Source organism: Falco punctatus (assembly GCF_963210335.1).
Source record: "Falco punctatus genome assembly, chromosome: 8".
NCBI lineage: Eukaryota > Metazoa > Chordata > Aves > Falconiformes > Falconidae > Falco > Falco punctatus.
Genome location: NC_137588.1, coordinates 63,784,550 through 63,798,777, shown reverse-complemented (window position 1 = coordinate 63,798,777; position 14,228 = coordinate 63,784,550). Strand labels below are relative to the sequence as shown.

At 40.8% G+C, this 14,228-nt stretch overlaps 1 protein-coding gene across 6 annotated transcripts in view; it reads left to right on the top strand.

Annotated features, from left to right (window-relative positions):
- AFF4 (ALF transcription elongation factor 4) overlaps positions 1 to 14,228 on the top strand; it is a 56,639-nt gene that overhangs the window by 3,375 nt on the left and 39,036 nt on the right. Inside the window, exon 1 of one of the 6 annotated variants that reach the window (XM_080397771.1) lies at positions 45 to 14,196. The exons of the other annotated variants lie outside the window; for them this stretch is intronic. The gene's annotated coding sequence lies outside the window, so the exon portion shown is untranslated. Of the gene's footprint in view, positions 1 to 44; positions 14,197 to 14,228 lie in introns of those variants that run through there. 6 annotated transcript variants of the gene reach the window in all.

Below are 14,228 nucleotides of genomic sequence, written 5' to 3'. Positions count from 1 at the left end.
TGTGTCGGGCCCCGGTCCCCCCGGCCCGGCCCTCCCGTCTGAGAGACGGAACCCTGGGAGCGGGCACCCGGGGTGCATCTGGGGGCCGGTGCCTTCCCCTCTCTTAGCCGATGGGTTTAATCCTTTCCCAGTAATTGACGTCAGGGCTTTGTTCCTTCCCCTTTGCTGTCGGTGCTTTAGGCCCGGAGCTGCTCTGGGGATGGGGAGGGCAGGGCTGGGTGCTGCTGGTGCTGCGGCGGCCACGGGAGGTGGCTCCGGTGGGTGCTGCCGAAGGTCAGGGGAGGGGAGACTCCGGGGTCACAGTCACATCCTCCTCGCAGGTGACTGGATAGTTGTTGTGTAAAGCATCGTCCCTGATGAGGGTTGTGTTATAATTTGTAATCATAAGAGCATTTGCTTGACGTTTCTTTGACCTGGGCTGATCAGTGGGTTAGTCGTTCTTTTCCTTTTTCCAATGAACAAAACGAAGCAAGGAAGTGTTGAGATGTGTAATGCCCGTATCGGTGCTTTCAGTCCCTGTGTCTTCCATTCACTTCTTGAAATGAGAAGGTGATTAACGTCATTTTGGGGGAAAATGGAGTGCTTATACTCGTACCTCAAATTCGGCCTGAAAAGGTGATGTACTGATGAAAAGAGAGCGCCACCTCGCAGGTGGGGACCCCTCTGTTTCACAAAGTCTGTCTCCTCAACTTACTGCGGTCTTGTTTGATTATTTACTTACGAAGACTGATGGTTTTAAATGTTTGCGTTTCCTTCCACTGATGTCGGTCAGACCTCCTGCTTGCGTCTGTGTGAGCTGAACAGGCACTTACTCAGCATCAGTAGTCTTTGAAATCAACTTGTTCTGCTCAAGTCTGTGCTTTTATTTTTCACCTTATTGCCAGCTCTCTTCTGGCAGCTGAATTCTCATGGGTATGTTTCTGGTTCCTTACATTTCTTTACAACTTCTGAGTACTTCTCTTTAAGTCACTGGAACACAGTGTTTTCCAGCCCAGGGGCGTTATTGTGAAATTGGGTCTAGTCAAGGCTTTGGAGGGGAGCGATTGTACACTTGATTTCTCATTTTGTTATCTCCTCTAATGAGAGGAACATTATTAAACTCACAGTGGTCCGGTTGTGTCGTCTGCCCCAGCAAGGTGTGGTATAGGTACTGTGTATGGGTGTTATACTGTAGTTATACAGTGGCTTGTAATGGTAATCGTTTTTTCTTGTTGGTCAATAACAAGAAAAAAATTCTACCCTTTGGCATTGTTAATATCTTGGCTTAATTAATATATCAGCACTAATTTTTATGATTTCCTAACTGCTATACCGTATATTTGCAGCTTTGTACAAGATCAAGCTCTCCTCTGTTGAACAGTTTTAGCAATGATGAAAGAAAATAGTAAATTTAAACTCTAGTCTCAAAAACAGTTTCAGGTCCCTAATATTTCCTTTAAGCATCTCTGCAGTTCTCATTTTATGACTTTTATCCTATGTCTCAAAACACTGAGTGAGCAAGACTGAGCCTCTGGGGTAGGTTTTTGTGCAAGAAGGCACACTGCAACCAAAAAAAAATAGTTAATATTTGTGCGGTTTGCATTCTTCCCAGTTCTAATTCTCTGAGCTTGATAAAACATGATAAAACTTCACTGAAATGTTAGTTGGATTCCTAGGTTGTCTTTTTCAGTAAGCTGGAATGTGCAAGTGCTTTTGCATGGTTATGACCCAACTGTTTTATAAAAAGATGCTGGATATTTTTGTCTGCAAAAGCCATACACTTTGTGGTGTTCAGGTTTTGTAGAGAAACAGTCGCAGCAGAAAGTTGCCCTGACTTTACAGTTGGTAGATAAGTGGGCACGTATGTGCTAGTTCCTGCTTCCTTTGCTAGCTCACAGCTGGCAAGGATGTTCTGCTGCACTTAGTTTTCCACCGTGGTTGCTCCTGGATGTCGGATATGACTAAAGACATACATGACTTGTGCGTTACTGACAGAGAGCAGTTCACAGCATCTTTTAAAGTAGACAGGGGACTCTGTTGACCAAGTAATGGTGAAACTGCTGTCCCTCCACACCTATTTTCAGTGTTTGTAATGAGAGTTGCCATAACAGTTCATATCTGCTTCTGATGCCTGCCTTCCTGCTCTTGTTTTGTGAGCTTTTTAATCATTACTGCTCTTACTCTTTGCTCCAGATCGACAGGAGTCTGCAGGGTTGAGGGTAGAAATATTAACGCATGATACCCATGTCTGAGGCTGAATGTTGAGACGAGAAATCACCACCTGTCCTATAGGCAGATTTTGCCTTTGTTGGGCATATAAAAAACATACAAGCATCTTTCAAGAGGCTGCCTCGAGCAGCAGCAATGTGCATGTAGAGCTGGGAGGAAAGTTAGTTGCGCAGTGTCGCGTTTGGGGTATACCTGTCTGAGGATGAAGGAATAGTCTTGAGATTGTAGTGACTCTGAGGTCTTTTTTCTGCTGCAGTAATTGTTCTTGGCCACGTAATTTCAAATTGTTACTCACATGTGGTTTGTTCTACAGGTGTATTTCCTTTCTCTCATGTTCCTACAGTCTCACAGTTACCTTCAACAGAGGCTAAGAAATAACTAAACTTGAGTCCACCTGTCTTCCTTGTCATTTGATTTTAATGTCTGTCTGAGAGTTTGTATCAAAAAAGAAGCGATGTTGATGTCATCTTCACTATGCATTGAGGAAAGAATGCTCTAAATTGTGGGGAGATGGAGAGGCTGAAGGATGAAGGAGGACTGTCTGGAAATGAGTTGGGGAAACTATAACAGATTACATTTAGATAGAGCAGGGTTAGATGTATGTAAAAATATACTGCTAACTGTGTTAAGATAAGAAATCAAGTTCATAGAATTGCAGAACTAAGGATGAAGGAACTTACCTGGCAGTTATACTTATCTTGCGGAATTGTTCCTTCTCTGCTGTTACTAATGACTAACAAGATGCTCTCCAGCTTGTGAAATGATAGGGGTTCTGTCGCTGCTTAGGAAGTGTAACTGCACAGGCTTGTGCTCCTTCCTGTCATAAAGCTTTTCTCGTAAGTTTAGTCAGTCTGATTTTTTTATAGTAGTTCTGTTCTCTCTCTTACTGTATATTTTTGTCCGATGGGAATCCAGATTTATTCTTTTCCTGGATACTTGAACTACATGTACGTACTCCTGTTGAATTAAGGTTTCCCATTTTGAATAATTGTATCTGCTCTCTGAAATGAAAATCTGGTGTTGTGTATGACTTTTGTAGAGGTGCCTAGCACAGCACATAGCTGCAGCGTAGCACAGCTTGCTTCCTTGTCTGGTTCTGTGCCAGCTTCGTACGTGCCGTCCAAAATTCCATTTTCCTTGTAGCTGTGATATTGTTTGTCTCATGCACTCGTGTCTAATTTGGTGTCTGCCATCTCCCCAGGCTCTCAAATTCTTACTACTTTCCAAATTCCTTTCTCCAACTTCGTGTTTCAAAACTCTCTTTTCCCTAGTGTAACGATCTGTATTTTCTCCCCGAGTGCGTTAGCTTGTAGTTCCTCAAGTTGTCATGTCTCTTGTTCTTACTTGATTCATTAATTCTTGCTGATGACTGTAAAACCTGGTTTATTAACTGGCAGTAGCACCAGGTACCAACAGGAAAAAAAAGGAAAAAAATATCTCCTGCTCAGTACTGTACAAACATTGAATAAGAGAAGTTCTTGCCCTGAAGTCTTGAACTAATTTCCTTCTGTTAACAGCTCGTTAAGAAAAGTTTTCCTGCACTCCTTTCTATTGAGTTGTGGTACTCAGTCCCAGCAATACCTCACTAGACAGCTCACAGTGCCCTTTTATTGATTTTTTTTTTTTTACAGTTCATCTTAGCTTTTGTGTCATAACATTTACTGATAATTTACTTAAATGTGTTGCTTGCCATGTTTTATAGTTAAACAAATATGGAGTGTACTTTTACTAATACTGTAACCCTGTAATGATTGTATTTTTCAGGAGAGACACTTTTTATCATTCCAGATCTCTCCCTGTGGATAGGTGTACTCCTCTGCAGCCTTACAGCAGTTTCTTGCTGTTTATCCCCAGTACTACACTGGAGACATAAAGAATAGATCTAGTAGACAACAGGCCAGAATAACGGTGCGGTTCTCTTCAGTGTTAGCGCTGTGTTTGTCTTCTGGTAGAGGATTGATGTTTTTCCCTTTATATGCAGTTTCCAAGAGCAGCTCTAAGATGCTTGTCTTTTGGACTGGACTCCAAACTTCCCTCAGCTTGTAAGTTTAGTGGCTTATTTGTGGAGGGGCAGAAGCAAACCCTGGAAATGTGTGTGCTGCTCCTGAAGCTCTCGGGGGTGACTGGCATTGGGAATAGCATCAGAGAATGTGTCAAACCAAAGTGGATCCCTAAACATGGTGCTTTTGATATTCTGTGATTTTTACTGTATATGGTGTTAAAATGAGAAGGCACCCAGGTTTAGGTACGCTCTAACTTTGTAATCTCCTGGAAATGGAGGCGAGTCGTTGGTCATCTCACTGTAGTTGGTTCATACATCATTTTATTTACATGCATTTTCCAATTCTAAGAAAAAAAGCATGTTTAATTTTTAGAACCAAACATTGGGAAAACAGCGTTTAGAACCATTAACCAGTTGAAAAGTACTCTTCAGACAGGAGGGATTGTTTGAAGTTGTCCTTAGTTCAGGTTCTGAGATTTAAATTCTTCCATATTAGATACTTCCCTCAACAGTTTTGGTTCTTGCTGAAGTGTCACACCATTGAGCAGTCTCTCTGCCCTGCTTTTTCACTGAAGCGTACCAGCTACATGTGAACCTTTACTTTGAGGGTTGAATTGTGATCTGTCATCAGGCAGTGACGTGAAACATGGAAGTGTGTTTCAAATATAGAAACCAAATAAGAGGAGAACTGAGCAGATGTTTTGTGCCTCTTCTGGCTGCATTTAGTGTGTAGATCCTGAGGTAGTAGGCACCTACCCATAGATAGACACGTAGTTACAGATAAATGTGTAAGGACCCTGGAGCCTTATAAGGCAATGTTAGTGTAACTGGTCCTCCAGCATCACAAAACCTGGGAACAAGTTGTGATAGCTGTGTTCACCCTCGAAGGCAGTTATATTCAGTGCTTTCCCCCCCTCCTCGTGCTTCAGGGCTGTGTAGAACAGTCAGAAATGTAGAATGCACTTTCCTTAGTGTGATCCTGTTGCAAGTGTCTGTTTTTAAATGAATGTTCAGTATGTGTATTGGATGTTTGCAGTATATATAAGTTATGCTTCAAAATACTAAATGTGTACTTCCATGGACGTCACCATCTATGCTAACATTACTACAAAAGCTCAATAGATGATCATAATTGTACGGCTTTGTACTACTGGGAAGCTGCCCGGTGGGAAAGGGCCTGGGGGGCTGGCTGAGGGCTGGCTGGGCATGGGCCCCCGGGGTGTCCGGGTGGCCAGGGAGGTGGTGGTGTCACCATCCCTGGAGGGATTTAAAAGCTGTGTAGATGTGGCACTGAGGGCCATGGTTTAGTGGTGGGCTTGGTGGTGCTGTGTTAATGATTGGACTTCTGTAGGGAACAGCTGGCTGTGCCTGCTGGATGGACCTGCTGCTTTTGCATCATCTCTGCCGCCTTCATCATCTCCTCATAAGCTTCCTCAGCTCTCTTAAGGGGCTTGCTGGCTGGCTGGCTGGGGCCGCTGTCCCCTTTCTCCGTCAGGACCTGGCACAAACATTCTTGTGTTTGATCAGAGTTCAGCGAACACAGACACACTGCAAAGGACCCCAAAATATTTAAATGTATTCCCTAGCACATGCTATATAGAAGATAAAAATAATGTATGAAGAGATGCTGGCTATTTTTTGGCATTTGTCAAAGTCACCAGCAACTCTGTTCAAGAGGAATAAATGCACTGGATGATCTTAAAGGTCTTTTCCAACCTAAACGATTCTATGATTCTGTTTTTCCTATAAGGAAGCGTAAAAGCAAACCAAAAAAGCCACATCAAAATAGGAATTTAGTTTTTGTGTGATGTTGTGTATTTTGTGGGCAGAGGAATAACCAGAGTTTCTGGGGGAAAAAAATGAGAAATCTGCCAGTTTAATTTTCCAGTGTTCTATTACTATTAGCATAAGCATTTCCTTATTTAAAGGTAATTAAAAAAAATTTTGATCAAAGTCCAAATCTGAAAAATTGAGCCATTAAGATTAAAATTTCGGGAACATTAAATATGGAGAAATGGGTTAAAGGATTTAGTGGAGGAACATGTTGTAAATTGAATTTAGCAAGCTGTACTGTGTTTCGGCATAAATAAGAACAGCAGCCTAATGGAAGTTGCTCTGGTTGAAAAATGCTTCATTTTACAAAGGTGTCTTAATAGTATTTTGTTCTTGTAACTTCAAGGGCCTTGAAGCATAACGATTGGCTAAGATGAGATGAAATGGACTGGTATTTTTCCTATCTCATGTCTTTTTTTGATGTGCTGGGTGGTCCTGTATGGAAAAGAGCTTACTGGTAGTTTTGTTTGTGTGATTTGAGTAGGTTTTTGTATATTTGGGTGGGTGGGGAGCTGCTGGTGGTGGGGTTTTCTGTTTGTTTGAGATCTACTATTAAATCTTCCAGTTCATGTGTGGTTTGTATGTCAGTGACTCGTGGTGGATTGCAGCTGCTGCAATCCATGCTGGCTGTGGGTGGAAGGCAGTATGGTCACTGTACCTCCTTGTTATACTATTTTAAATTGCCTGGTGAAGTTTTGGAACCACTGTATTTTATTTTGTCCTTACAATACCTATAGGGTATACTAATATCATATTAAAATGTTGATCTGACACGGTGAAAGCTATGGTGTAGATAGCCTTTAAAAGACAAAGGGTGAAAATGTTTTTCTTGGAGCAATGATTACTGCTGCTGAAATATCTGCACCAATTATATTTAATGAGGAAAAAATACAAGTAAGAAGTTTGTGTTGTGACACATTCTTAGCCAATAATTACCAGAAATATGTTTTACTAGGAGTTTCAACAAGTAGTTTTCAGCTTAAATTTGTTAATCACTAATAACTGTCTAAAAAATAACTTTTTTTCTTGGTTTTTTTTCTCCAATTTTTTTTAAGGAAAAACTTGCATCTTTTATGGCCACATGAAGCAAGATCCATGCTGAATTGACATGTAAAGATGTTTTCACGGTGTCCTCTTCACGTGCCTAATCAGCCCAAATAGCTTGTGTCGATGTTTTTGTTGTTTGGGGTTTTTTTGATAAAGCCGATTCCTGTTTGCTCTGGTGATGCAGAGGAGCAGCGCGGTGTGCGTGGCAGGGGGCACGGGCAGGGAGAGGGGAGCACCAGTCACCGCAGGTACTTGCATCTGCTGTGTGGCACTCCTGCTCTCCCCTAGTGGCACCTGCCAGCAGGTATTTATTCAGAGGAATGTTAAAATACATTCAGTCATGATTTACCGACAGACTCGAAAACTAAAGATAAAAAATGGGTGTGGTTTAACCTTCCTTTCTCTTTAAGAGAACAAAATTTGGATCTCTTTGGCTGGTATAATGGGTTGATATCTTGCTAGCAGGAGTGTATTTTGCATTTATACAATTTATTTTAATCCATTAAACATTAATATTTTTTAAAGTATTATGTGTAAGTGAATAGTGAATCATACCTTTAAAAAAATTAATCTTAGCTTGTACTTAGTAGAATTCAATTAATTCAACCAACAACGAGTTGCTGCCATCCGTGCCAAATGTCTAAATAAGACGACAAAACTGGTTGAAGCTACTTAGTCCACCGTATCCTTGGAAGCTTTAGCAATGAGAAGTGTATCTTAACTGTGCAATTTCTGTAGCACTTGAAAACAGTTCTATCTGTTAAGAGACGTTACCAGGTTTAAGCTTCGTAACAAACTGACGTGCTGAGGGGCTTGGTATGAACGGCCTATTGCATTTAGTGTTTTGAAATTCAACTGAATTTTGGCAAGGGTTTTGCAAGGTTGCCTGTGTTTTTCTTTAACTGCATTTGACAAAAAAACTTCATTCTTTAGTGGCAAGATTCATTGAGTTTCACAGACTTTACATTATATATGTTGTGAGTCTACATTTTGCAGTTCCATGTCTGTCAAGTCTTTTAGCTTATAGTTAAAAATATGTTAGGAACAGGAGTTCAGAACCAGCTTGCACAATGCCTTTACTAGTTTATCAGATGCAGAAGTTAAGTTTTTGGTCTGGATAGACAGAAAATTCTTTATCTTCTGTGGAAGATACTTTGTACTCGTTACTATTGGGAGTTATGACATCTCTAGTGTAATGGCATGGTCCTGGGATGTCAGTGGGTATCACACGAGTGGTGCCGGTGCTTTGTGGGGATGACCACAATGGCACTGTTTGATTGCTGGCTGCCCTGCCAGCGACACGGGAGCAGCCCAAGGCATGTTCTGTCCGCAGTGTCTTTGGTGGCTCAGTCTCCTTTTGGTCCTTAAATATAATAGACCTTGAATAGCATTACTTTTGTTTTAAGGCCATATCCAGAAAAGTGAGAAAAGCTGTAATAACTTTGGAAAAAAAAAACCCCAATCCCCAAACAACTTCGTGGCATTAGTAGTGAAAAAAGGTAACATCACTTTATTAAAAGGGTTTGTATAGCTAAATTAATGTTTATCATCCGTTTTCCTTCAGTAATTGATACTATATTAAATGTCTTGATACTCAGTGGCTGCTGGAATGTTAATAATTTTCTCAGTCTGCTTGCAGGGATTATAAAATACAGGTGGCATTTAATAGGTAGGATGAAAGGTTAAAACTTTCCAACTTTTTAGACTAGTGTTTGTTTGGAAGCACTGCACATCAAAGCTGTGGCTTTCCTGCTGAATTTCAGCTTACCTCTGTAGATTGTTCTGGTCCCTTCCTCTTGCTTCCAAATTTTTTTTGCTTTGTCTGCAAATCTTAAATACTCCTTCTCCCTAATGGGTTTTTCCAGAGTTTAACTAATACATGCTCTCCTCATCTTCAGTATACTTAAATGGAAAAAGAAAGTTTTAAGTGATCAGAAAGTGTCCCTGGTTTCAGAGCTGTCATGTCATTCAAGTACTAACAGCAGATTTTAGATAGGTGGCAAATGGTTATTAATTTGGTAACTTTTTGCATGCAAGTTAGGGCTGAAAATTGGGAATCAGAGTTAAAATTCTTATTCTCTCTTTTCTGGTGGATTTTAAGAAGCCTGTGAACTCTCGTTTTCAAAATGTAAGGCACTCCTGGAAATACTGTAACTGGTAACGGGGACCCTTAGTGCTGTGAGAGCCCAAGCTGTCACGTTTGAGAAGATACTCACATGCCGACATGCATGAACTCAGTTGGCTTTTTGATGCTTCCCCTCCACCCCCTGCGGCTGTTGCCCTAACAGTCCAGAAACATAGTTTGCTTTGTTGTGCTGCAGAATGACAGAGTAGCACACCTTGAGTGTTTTCCCGTGGTTCTGAAGAGAGTTAAATCACAAAGTGGTGAAGTTCATTCTCTCTGGCTGCTCTGCTGACGTGCTCTCCAGCATCCTCCTGCTCCTATTTCATCAGTCATAACCTCGCTGCTTGTCAGCAGCTGCAGACAAAGTCCACCTATGACACTGATACAGAAAACAGAGGCAGTAATATAATGAGACTTTTGTGGATTTTTTGGGGGGTATTTTTATTTGTTCGAGGTTTTTAGTCTTTATTTTGTTTTAAACCAGTTGCTTATTCCTGCTCGCTAATGCCAATATGACTTTCAGGGGCCATGGAGCATTCAGGTTTACCTGTGTTTAAAAATAGCCCTACCCCCAAAATAAGTATTTTGAACCAGCACAGATTTCCCTAATTCAGCTTAACCAGCTCCAATAGACAGCTGTGTCAGCACAACCAGGAGAGGGGTTTGGGGCTGGCGCACAGCACATGGGTGGGAGCTGCGTTGGAGATCTACCCCGGGCCAGGGGCTCGGAATCGCACCCAGGCTACACTCTGGAGTTGTAAAAATTGCCTTTTGCTCTAAGTACCAAGTAGAGCTGTGGACAGGGTGTATTAATAGCCCCCAAATATTTTATTATTGATGTTTGTGTTGTGAAGATGTATCAAATAAAAGCTGTGTTTAGAAAATAAGCTGCTTGAAGGAGCAAGGGGAAGAGGCAGAGATGCTGTTGGTGTTTATGCAGCGTTGCCATGTGGAAGACCTCGCTGCTGTGAGCAGTTACAGAAGACCTACGTGGTTTATACAGTGGCAGAGTGTTACTATCTCAGACCCTGATGTTTGTTGAAGTATGTTATACAGTAGGATGTGTGAACTTTGACAAAAGCAAGTCCGAGATAAATGTCTTGTGAGAGAGTGCAGACAGATGATCTTTCAGTAAGGCTGGAGGAAATGGCAGTTAAACCTCAGTAATCTATTTGATAAACTTTTTCTCTCCCTGCTTTCTCTGTAGTTCTGTTGAGATGGGAGAAGGATGTGAACCTTGAAATGAATGTGGTTTTTCCCTTTTGCCTTTTCCACTCTTTCATTTTAGAGGGCACCTCATTAAAACATTGTCTGCAGTTTCAGATCTTATACAGAGCATATTTATCAGAATTTCTGTGAAGTGAATCCTTTCTTAATCCTAATGCCATAGAGTTCATAACACTCAAGTGTAATGATGTCTTTTATGAAAGTAAATTAGTGTGAGGAAGTCAGAACTATAATAGTCAGATTAATGTTGGATGTCTGAATAACTATTGCTTAATAAAATTTAAACGCCAATTGTCTTGGCTTCAAAGTTTAAACAGAAGAACATGTAGGCACAGGAATTTGGTTATTAAGTTTCTGCTCAATTAAACTTGAGAATATTGTTGGAGAACAGTATTAGAATATGCTTTGGTTAGCCTGTGTGGACACGAAAAGATAGCATGTAAAAATTTTGTGTTCATGATGGTCTATCTTTGCACTGTGCAAATTACAGAATCTAGCAGTGCTGGAGAGTTGAAGGGGTGAGGAGAGGATGTCATTGAGTGTGAGGTTGGATTGGGCTGAAGTTTGCTGAGTTAAGAATTGCATGAGAAACAAAATTGTGTTCCCCGTGATGGCAGAGCTCTGGGTCGAGTCTGTGCTGCTTGGTTTTGTTATCTCCTGACCTGTTGGATGTCAGGGCTTGAGCTTCAGATGTTAGTAAGAATATCGTTGCCTTGGTTAAGAAGGCCTCGTATCCCTGAAAGTAGTTTTGGTTTTAAGCCAGGTGAAGCAAATAGAAATGCAAAGACTTGGGAAGGCAAAGTTGAAATTCTGCTTGGCTGAACAGCAGGAGCGAGTTTTACTGCTGCTGGCTCAGGCTTGGATATTGGTAACGGGAGTGCGTTGGGGCTCCTTCGCCTTACCTGGCTCGGAGTCCTGACTTGGTGCAGAAAATGACAATTTCTGTGGATTATGACCTTGCCATGTCGCAGCATTCAGCCTTGGGGATATCTTTTCCTTGAGAGGCAGTAACACAGCTGTCAGGCCGTTCCTTGGTGGGATCTCTGCTGTCTGCCTGTGCCGGTGCTTTGTTAATGGGGCAGTTGATGGAGGAATTGACATGTATCTGAGGAGAGAGCAGGGAGTGGTGCTGTCACTTCCTAGATTTCCCTATTTCTCTACCATTTCTCAAGAGACAGGACAAAAAGGAGAGACTGAAGTTGATGTCTTGTAAGCAGCTCCATTCTCTACAATGAGGAAGAGCTGGGAACTTTGTTTCTGTGTAAGGTTAATCATTGGGAGGGGGGAATCAGATGTTTTCATTACCATGTAATACTTTTGCACAACAATACAACATTTTAGAGAATGGATAATTTTGGATCTTTTCAGATCCCTTGAGTAAATTACATCAAACCAGTTTTGCAAATTCTTCCCAGGTATAAACAATTTTAAGCTATTTTAGTAGTATGTTTTAGAAATAGACTTAAAATTTTGTTTTGAATGAGCTATGTTTCAACTGCTGAAGTTAGAATTTCCTCCTTAACTTGGCTTCTAAAATGCAGTTGCTGCGTGTTAACTTCTACCTTAGCCAAAATGTAGTCCTTGCTTTCTTGTGCTGAATCTTGAATTCTCATCTGAACTTGTTTAATGAAACATTATCCTACAGAGCCTCTTTAGTCTCTTTAGTTCTAAAGGATCCCAAAGTCCTTTTTCAGTAGTTAGTGTTACTAAGTTACGAATGATCGCTATAATTCTTTAATCCATCCTTTTGGTGTGGTGGCTTCTCAAGTAGAAGATGCTGGCTGATGCTTGGGTAACCTGATACAGTTTTGAGGGGTGAAGGGGGAATCTGGCAGATAAAACTAAAGAGCAGGATGTAATTACTTGCATTGTCATTTGACTGAGACACTGGAATTAACGTCGTGCTCTTTTAGAAAGTACTGTGAAATTTGTCTTGACTAACGGTGGTGAAGGATTTGTGCTCATTTGTCTGAGAAGCAGTGGCAAGCCCAGGCATATAGTGCTTTCTTGGGAATTTCTGCGGTGTTTCAGAGCTGAGTAGGAAGGAAAAGTGCCTACAGCAAACTGCTAGCTCTGCCCTCCCTGGTAGCTCTTGTCAAACATTAACCTGACCTAGGCCAACTTATCTTTTTTCTTTCCCCTTTTTTTAAAGCTTTCCCACCCTCACAATACATAGCAGCTCTTACAGTATTTTATGATGTCCCTGTTGAATGTGCAGAAGGGATCCCTGATGTGATGAGTGGGATATAAACATTTATGTTTATATTACAGAAACAAGAAACGTTTATGTTTGTATTAATGGTGAATCACTGGTTTTGTATTTGTATACCAATAAAATTGTATTACCAATAGCTCCGACCTTTTAATGAAACCTTGGAAGGCAGGATAGCACTCTCCTAGAGATGGAGCTATGTCAGAGTTCATTCTCATCAAAATATCTAAATGAGGTTATGGCTCAAGTTTCTTACATTCACATATGAAGTCTTACTGTGTGAGCATGCCTAACAGCAAGTAGATTGATACTGAGTTATAATTTAATAACATACCTGCTGCTGGTATAACCAACCTTTTCTTTGGTGGAGCAGATACCATTTGTAGTTGGAGCTGCCCCAAACTAAATACCCCTCCCTTGGCACAGCAAACCACTGCGGTGTTAACCAGAGCCGATGGAAAACTGCAGCCTTTGTGTCAAAAGGTGTGAGGGAGAGAAATAGAAGAGGACTTCATCCTTTTGAAAAGTTGTTTTTTCCTCTTTATTGACATATACACATCTTATTTGAATTCTTTGTAAACTGTTGGTCTTAGTTTTCCTTATTTCAGTGTTACAAAACTATGAAGATGACTTTGATCGTGGTGCTTCTATATTCACAACATACTTTAGACTACTTGGAGAAGCATACTGTTTGTAATTCTTTGTGCAAAGCTGTATCATTATCGTTTTGGGGGGTTTCTGCCTTTTTTTTTTTCTCTTTACCGTAATGTAGAAAGCTAGAAGTTGAAACTACGCATTCATTTTTTTGTGATTGGTATTAAATAGTTCTTGGTGACACCAGAGCATGTTCCTATTTTGTGTGCTGGTGGGTTTTTGTTGTTGTGGGGCAGTTATTTTTTAATTTCTCTGTTTAACAGCTGTTATGTGAGTGTATTTGTATTAAAAGCTGTCAGAGTAGCATTTTTGGATTGTATATGTGATTTTAGCAACAGGATTAATAGTGATGCTGTATTTGACCCATGAGTTGGAAGAAGCTTGCCATGCCAGCTCCTTAGATACTCCTTGCTGTCCATGGTACAAGTAAGAAAAATAGTTGAAATAAATAAAATGTATCTTTGGGAGGGAGTTGGATAGCATTAAGGCAATTTCTGGTGTTTTTAAATGCCTTCTGAAAACATATAATTCCATACTACAAAGAGGATTTCTCAGGCTTTTTTCCTCCTTTTTTTAAAAAATAATAATTTAAGAAAAAAAATTGAGTTGTCTGTGCTTCGCGCAGCTGGGTGTGCCCTGCATGAAGTGCTAGATACTGTGTTTTCTCTCTGAAGACTGTTTATCGTTCATGGCCAAATGTTGTCAAACAAAATTTGTGTTTCATCACAGCCAATTAACTGGCACTGGATAAGTGAACTGTTTGATTTCTCTTGCTTATGAAACCAATTCAGATAGAAAAAAGCCCTTGAGTTAAATGAGGATGTCTTGAAGGAAGTCAAGGTGTTGTAAACATGCTTTGAAGATCCACTAATGCCTGCTTGAAAAGTGGTGGGTTTGGATCGCTTTTTGATGGGTTGCCT